Genomic DNA, 8,420 nt, shown 5'->3' with positions numbered 1-8,420 from the left:
ACCTCTTTCAGTAAGACAATATGTTTACCAACTTCTTAATTTGCCATTATACCAGGTATATAAGGAGCAGTGGAGCCATTTATGCAGCTGAGCATTTATTCCTGAAGCATAGCAGCCCATGCTTATTAGGGCCTTAGCCAACAGGGAGACTGGAAAGGTCTTAAGACAAGACATATTTGCTGTAACTTGTCAATTGGCAGGTTGCCTAGTTAGTGCAGGCTAATACTACTAAAACACATCATTAAGAAACTGTACTCAGTTTGTGTGATCATTAGGGAAGAATGGTAGAAAAACAAAGCATCTGTTCTGTTGTCTTGCCTGTTGAAGGAGGTTGCTCACATGGAGCAGTCAATCCTAGGACTAAGTTTCTTTTTGCAGACTTCTCTCCATCTGCAGGAAGCCTCACAAAAGATCACTCCTAGGAATGTTAGGCTCTTCTTCATACTAACATATGGAATCCCAAAGCAATCAAAATGGGAAATCTTCATGACTGTGTCTGCAAAATTAACCAGAGACATTAATTTCCAGTTTTGCCAGAAGGTTATATTATGGATTTTACTAGTACCAGCTCTTTTCCCATCTCTTTTTCTCCAATATCAGCCACATGGGCTTTCGTTAAGTAGGCACACTGATCACTTAGTTCCTCATACACTGTTCTTCGGTAAAACAAGAGAAAAACAGCAAAGTAGCACTGGGAAGAAATCTGAACTTTTAGGTTGTACACTTTTAGAGTGGTGTGTTGCCTTGTCTAAGCACCAGATCTGGGAGCATCCATTTGCCCATTGTACTTTTCCCTAGGTATGTGGTGTCTGGGGGCTGAGCTAACAGGATGCTGACAGAGATTTAAAAAAAAAAATACTGCAAAGCTAAGGTCTTACAAATAACGTTACCTTAAAAATGTTTAACTGCTGTACTTAAACTAGTACTTCTTTCCACATTAGTTTTTAATTTTTTTTTCTTTTTTGAGTGTATGCCAATGCAAGTGAAAATTGAAATGGAGAAGCTCCACCAATTCTATTTATGCATCTTTTTGGATTCACACTTATGTTTTAGGCTTGTTATAGTCAGAAACCCTGTGCTACCCAAGATTTTACTGACAGCCTGCCAGAGTGAAAAAAAAAAAAAAAAAAAAAAAAGACAAACCAAACACAACAGTTTGGAAGGGAGCTGTTGGTGTTGGTAGGTAAGTCAAAATTCAGAAACTGTGATCAGAGAAAGGCCATGATCTCATTATCAAAAGGTTTTTCATAGTCCATGTTTCCTCTGTATAGGGTCAATGTATATCCTCAAATAAATAATAGTTATTAATCAGTTAACGATATAAAATAAACCAATTAAATTATTTATCCTTTGAAGACAAATAGATGCATACACATATACCCTGAAAACTGGTTTCATGTTTGCAGGTCTGTAAAGAGGATTTGTTCAGACAGATGATTTTGAAGCCAAGCAGATGTGGGGGGAATAAAAACCTCCCCAAGGATATTTTGCAACAGATAAAAATATATTGGCATTTCTTAATTAATATTCACAACATACAAAAGAAAAAAAAAAACACCTCCAAGTCCTAAAACAGGAAAGAATGTTGAAACATTCTAATGCAATCCTTGTCCCCAAGATTAGCCTGGATATCCCAGGTCTTCCTAATAGCAGTTTGTCTGAAAGATTTTAAGAAAAAGTTGGTGCTCACTGCAGTTCCTATCAATGGGTTCCAGACTTTCCATTTGTTACAAAGTTTCACCTGGTACTCTTTTGCCCTCTCAGAATTTAAGCCCATAGCTTCCTGCTTTATTCAGCATAGAAATGGGGATTGGCTTGTTATTTTTTTTTTTTTTATCTTTGCGGCCGATATTTGTACATTTAAAGACTTATGTTTCTTTCTCCCTAATCTGAAAATCCAATTATTTCAATCTTTCTTCATTGATCAGGAGTCTAGAAAACATGGCCCTTCTTGTTGCCTTTCTTCTAGCTCTACCCACTTGGTTCCCATCTATTTTGAAACAAAGTACCTGAAGTTAAATGTAGACATCCAGCTGAGGCTTTATCAGTGTCACGTAGTGTAGAAAGAAAAGTTTATCAGTAACATTCTGACGACAGTAGATTGCAAATTAAAAATAATCTCCAAGAATCAGGAGGCATTAATCCAGTTTTTAATTTAAATTTTATGCTGAGTGTAGAAAGTTGGAGTACAAGTCATCCTCACTACTCTATAATGAAGAAAAATTCTGGGAGAAAACAAACAAGAAAACAGATACTGAAATACAATGGCTGCTCCATTTACTGGGCAGGTGGTTATAAAGTCTACTGGCATCAGTGCCACTTTTGGAATGGATTATGAAATTAGGAATCACATCTTTTAAATTCATATGGACTCTACAAAGTGATCCACATCTCTTCCTTCTCAAGACAATGTCCCAGTTCCAAGGCTGTCAGATCCTACCAGAACTGACCCACGGCACATCTGAGGATGTGAGGTTACTTTTAGACTCATACATTAAATGTCTTTGCACCTTTCTCTAGCACTCTCTTACTTAAAATAGTTCATGTCCTAACTACTAAACACTTTTCTTCCTAACCAGAGTGGCTGCAGCCAAGATGCCTTTTGGCAATGGTTTCTGGTCCATAGTCTTCCCCAGATCATATCCAAAACTTGTTTGGAAGATTGGCATTGGCCCCAAGTCAAAACTGTGCACAGAACTGTTATAACAATTTCCAGATATAGTCAGGTTTGTTTCCAGTACCTGGAAATGTTCCTAAAACTGAATAAATAAATAAAAGACTGACTTTGGAGCCCAGCAGTTCAGTTGTTCTCCTGGGAGAAGAGTTGTCCTTTTCAGGTTGTTAACGCATTTCATATTATTATCACATTAAAATGCAAATCCTGAAGCTGCACAGTTTCCATATAACTTTTGCGTAAGATCAGTACCTGGTAAATGAGTCAGAAAGATGATACTCTCACGGAGAGAGAAAGGAAGGCAAGAGTGTAATTTTTAGTAAACCATGGTCAGACAGAAATGTTTCTAATGATCTACAGAAGGAAAAATGTTATTTGGAGATCACAGCTTTTGTTTCTTTGTTTTCGACTGTTAATACAGAGGAAAAATTTTCTGGGTTTGAAGAATTTAAGCTATTTTTCTCCACTCTGAGTTCTCTGAGGTCCAATAAGTGCTTAGCTGTTGCTGCCTTCTTATGACAGCCAGACAACCAGAAGATGTGAGCTTGGAAAGCTGAACTACAGCCTCTTCTGAGGTACGGCAGGAAGCTGCATTTGTGTGGCACCTTTCTTTACTCAGCTCTTTTATCCCCTTTACACACTAATGTCTCATTTTATTAAGGATCTGGATGTGTAACACTGGAGAACTCCTAGGAACCTGCCAAGCCTTGTATGGACACTATCAGGAAGTGTATGGCCAAACCACTTGCAGCCTGGGGTACATAGGTCGTCCCTGAAATCCTCTGAATGGAAGGTAAAAAATGTCATTAAGTGATACAGGAAAAAGGAAGCATGGCACAGCATGAGAGCCTGCAGAAGGGGCAAGGGGAGGCAAACTTCCACCATGGCCACAAAGGACAGGTAGAAAGTCAGAGCCACATCTTCCCCCTCTTCTACTCCTTAGATCACTGCTCAGTACTTATAAGAACAAATGTTCTTATCTGGTTGCCTAAGATTAACCTGACATGAGCATTGTCTTTTTACCATGATCTCGAGGTCAAAAGTTTTTAGGTGATCCTAAAGCTTCCTCAGTCACTTTGGCTGAACTGAGTGACGAGAATGGGGATGGGAAGGATGAAGAGCCAGGCAAGAACACCCTGCACATTTGTTCAAAGAAAGATGATTCAGTTTATGCAAAACCATTTTTCTTAATCAACTGCAAATGTGTCAGACTTGCTCCAGACTCCTGTAATGGCATTTTATCACTTACGTCCTCAAAAAACAAACTTATTCAGAAGAGAAATTATACAAATAAAATTACTGTCTACAAAGGAGGACAACAAAGAGTTGCTCTCAGGAAAATCTATTGATAAAGGTAATTATGCTATTAGGCTTTCTCAGTCATCTCTTCATACATACAGTAATTACTTTCAACTTAGAATTGCTCATCAGCATTGCATAGAAATCTGGATAAAGATGTAGACAGGTAAACAAAAGATCTTTAAATGCTTATGTACATTAATTACACCTCATAATACCTCTGACAACTCAGAAAGAGATTATTAAATTTAGTCACTGATGCCTCTAAATCAGACTGTTTATTTTGTTACTTGAATGCAGTTTTGAGGAACAACGTATGAACAATGTGGCATAAAAATTTTGCCTGGGATCATAAAGCAGATTGATGACAGTGCCAAAAATAAAGTATATGCCTTTTGAGCCTCCTTCTCCAGCACTCTGAGCACTGCCTTTAGCACATATCCTCATGTAGGCAAGGAGTGGCTCATGTTTTCACTGACAACCAGCATTTTACACAGCAATCAAATGGATTACTGTTTTATTGAGCCTGGCAAGCTTTTGACCAAAGTTAGATTTGTGGTCCAAATTTAAAATGGATTCTTATTACATATGCCAGAACTGGTTTGAAGAAATATTTCCTCCCTGTTAAAGTTCTTCTCAAGCCAATGAGGCCAGTCTGTTCTCTGTGATACGTATCTCACAGTGGCTTATGGGGGAGCCATGATGTTGTAAAGCAAAGACCAGATAATCACAGTAAAAAGAACTTCAGAAATTGCATTTTGAAAATAACATCTAATATTCAGCAGCAAACAATATCTTCATAAGAGTCCTGGATTCCTAAAAAATGTTGGAAACCTGCAGGACATTAACGAACTATTTAACCCAGATCTCTAGAAGCACAGTGATTTGTTCTTAATGTCTTCACCACCACCTCTGAAACTACATGATGCAAGTGCCTCTGTACACTTTGCATGTTTACAGTCAAACATCAAGCAGAATGACAAGGGCCTCCCGTCTTCTCTCTTTTACCTGAGCAGTCAAATGAAATTTCATACAATAACACAACTGAACACATGGTGAAATTCAAAAGGCTTATCAGGATCAGTGTCCAATTCTAATTTAAAAAATGAGAGAAAAGAACCAACATTTTCAAGAAGTGCTGACTGTAGTGTTACAAACACTAGTATTTTAGGTGAGATTCCTACTGACAGTCAGGGTATGTTATCAAGAGTCCAGAGTAAAGATCAGATCAAATAATTGATCTTAGCAAATGGGAAGCTCTAGCAGGCAGTAATATTTCCTTTTATGCAGGTACAGAGAACAGCCAATATCAGGATTTGACACAATTATGCAGCACAGTTAATGAAATGTTCTCTTATAGTGCAAGTGCTGTAGGACTGGATGTGTTGTAAGATGCCTTCATTGCTGAACTGTCATAGAAGAAACATATGAATGGAAAAGAAAAAAGAACCCCACTGAAGTATGCTGAAAGATTACCTAGGTCCAGGCTTGGTACCTAGTTATGTGCTGTAAAATACCTTTATGCCATGCAGTTTACATTGTCTGTTCTCACTGTGCATTTCTGGTGCTTTGGTTCTGCTGCTTTCTGTTGTAAAACCTACCTGATATGAGCAGGGACAACACTTCTCTTCCAAATTTCTTCTGCTGGCATGGAGAAAAGAGTCTCTTCATTTCCCCAAAGTAGAGGTTCAGTTCTGGCCTTTTGTGCACTATGTCAGAGTGTAGAAATTTCCTTAAATCATGAACTACATTTTCATTTGGGCCAAACTGCGATGACCCTTGCTGGTAGGTAGTGATCAGACTCAAGTTGTACCCCATTTTGGGCATGTTGTTTTCCAGGAGAAGCTCACTGGTTCCTTGACTCTAGTGATCACAGAAACCTGGCTACAGGTCTACTGCTCTGTCAGAGAGAAGCTGAATAGCCACAGCACACTGCTGTGGAGGGGACCGTTCCTTCTTACAAGGCTCTGCACTTGAAGGGGACCCACAGCAGAACATACACCTACAAACATCCTGCACTTACCCATCACACACACTCTTGCATGAGTTGGCAACATGTGAAAACTTACTCATGGAGCCTGAATAGGTCATAGATTTAAAAAAGGAAAATATCCTTTTATTATTGCTATTTGAAGCAAGTTGATTGGTTAAGCTGTAAGTAACCCTTGTTCATTGCTTCAGTCTGGAAAACAGACACTGTCTCAGCATCTGAGTCACTGAGCTGGACCAAAAAAGCCCAGCAAAAACACAGCTATCAGCTTTTGAAACTGACTGAGTACAACATAGATTTTAATAGCAGATTTACAGCGAAAACAGTGAAGCTGGCAACAATAACTCACACCTTTCATCCTAGGTTTTTTGCAAAAATATGCTCTCCCCTCAGACAGTGTGCTGGTTGCTCCAAACAAGTTTCACCATTGAGCTTTTGGCATTTCACCATTTTTGCTTTTCAGCTGTCCACAAATTTATTATTTCTACACCCCAAGTCATACTGCAGAGTCAGAAAGCTGCTGTGTAGACTATTTCTCTCTTCTTCACTCCACTTAGCCTCATTGATTTTGAAATCTGCCTCTACAGCTGACTCAGGGTTTATGATTAATAATAGCCAGACACGTTTTGATGCTACTTGATGTGGAAGATAGCTTTGGATAAACTGGAGGAAGACAGTTAAGACAGCTGTAATAAAGAAGATCAGCTTTGTCCCTGTAAGTCTGGAATACGAAAAGTTTAATTTATGTTTGCTGGAAGTTGCATGAATTCTAAGACATAAATTTGTCCCAAACATGCAGAAAACAGTGCACCTCATAAAAACTGTGTTCATTTATCCTTTCAGTCAGTTCCCATAAATTAAACCCCCAAAATGCAATTTATAAATTTCCTGTGATATTGTGGAGGCTGCAGATAGTAAATCTATTCCCCCTGAAATTACTTTCCCTGTGCTCCCTGCTTTTCAAAGAGGATGTCTTTACCGACGCTAAAGCAAGAGCCTGCACAGGTAATCAGTGAGTTCCTGACAAAGCCCAGCTACAAAAAAAAACCAACACCCTCACATGAGGTGGAATTGGAGTCAGAATACCCAGAATACTCAGAAGGAATGTAGAGACATTGCCTGAGTATGATGGAATAGGGTTAGGCAAGCCAACTGATAGAATTCTCCAACCAGATAATGAGCATGGTGGATAAAGAGAGAGCAATGGGGGTTGTTTATCCCAGCCTCAAAAGGCTTTCAACACTGTTTCTCATAATATCATCAAAGATGACCTGAAGCACAGAGTAGAGAAGTGGACAGTGAGGTGGATTGAAAACAATGAAATGCCAGGCTCAAAAGATTGTGATCAACAGCATGAAGTCCAGTTAGAAACCAGTCACTACTGATGTACCTCAAGGGTTGATACTGGTGCCAAGAGTTTTGGCCTGTTGTACAAGTCCTGCATCTGGAGAGAAGCAACCCCAGTCACCATTATATACCAGAGGTCAAGAGGCTGGAAAGCAGCTTTGCAGAATAGGACCTGGAGATCCTGGTGGACACCAAAATGAACATGAATCACCAATGTGGCCCTGTGGCAAAACATTAGGAAAAACATGCAGAAGAGTGCTTCCAGCAGGTCAAGGGAAATGATCCTTCCCCTCTGCCTCCCACACTCACTCTTGCTGTGAGGGTGGTCAGACACCAGAACAAGCTGCCCAGAAGAAGTTCAAGAGTTTCTCTCTTTGTAGATATTTGAAATCCAACGGAACAAAGTCTTGAGCAACTTGCTCTACCTGATTCTGCTTTGAGCATACAGGGTGGACTGGACCTTCTTCAAATCTGAACTTTTTTGTGATTCTGCAATTACATCCATGTGTTTTTGCAGACATATCTTCCTATTGAGCAGCACTAAGGAATATTGGATAGTGCAGCTCTACCAGAAGTCCCTGAAAGGTTTATTTGGCCCTTAGCAAGGAAAGGTCTCTATTACAAGCTAGCCAAAGACTCCACTAGTGCAGTTTTTCTTCTTTCAACATTTTCCTCAAAATTGATTCGTTTCTCTGAGGGAGGGATTGAATATAGTCTTGGTCATAAGAATTGTTTCAGTAGTAAGGAGGGAGAATCTTTTTTAAAAACTCAGCTGGGACTTTTAATTTACAAGATCCCTTTGCTAATTTTTACACTTGCAAATAGTTTTAAGTTCAGCTTCCAAAAGCAGAAATAGTTGTTTCTGTCACAGAAAGGGGGAGAGGAGAAAATCTGAATAATATCTTTATTTGGAGGAAACTTATCTTCCTTGAGAAAGGAAAAACAAACAAGAAACCTCAAGTATTGTGCAAGGCCCAGAGCTGAGTACACTGGATAGCATGGAACAGGCTGTACCCTGGCAGCCATTCCACCTGTTGCTGCCTTCCCATGCTCGATCGCTTCGTTTTCCCTTCAGTTCTGTGACCACATACTCAATGTTAGAAATGTTTC

Source organism: Chaetura pelagica, unplaced genomic scaffold, assembly GCF_000747805.2.
Source record: "Chaetura pelagica isolate M959 unplaced genomic scaffold, ChaPel_1.0 scaffold147, whole genome shotgun sequence".
NCBI lineage: Eukaryota > Metazoa > Chordata > Aves > Apodiformes > Apodidae > Chaetura > Chaetura pelagica.
This window is presented reverse-complemented; position numbering follows the sequence as displayed.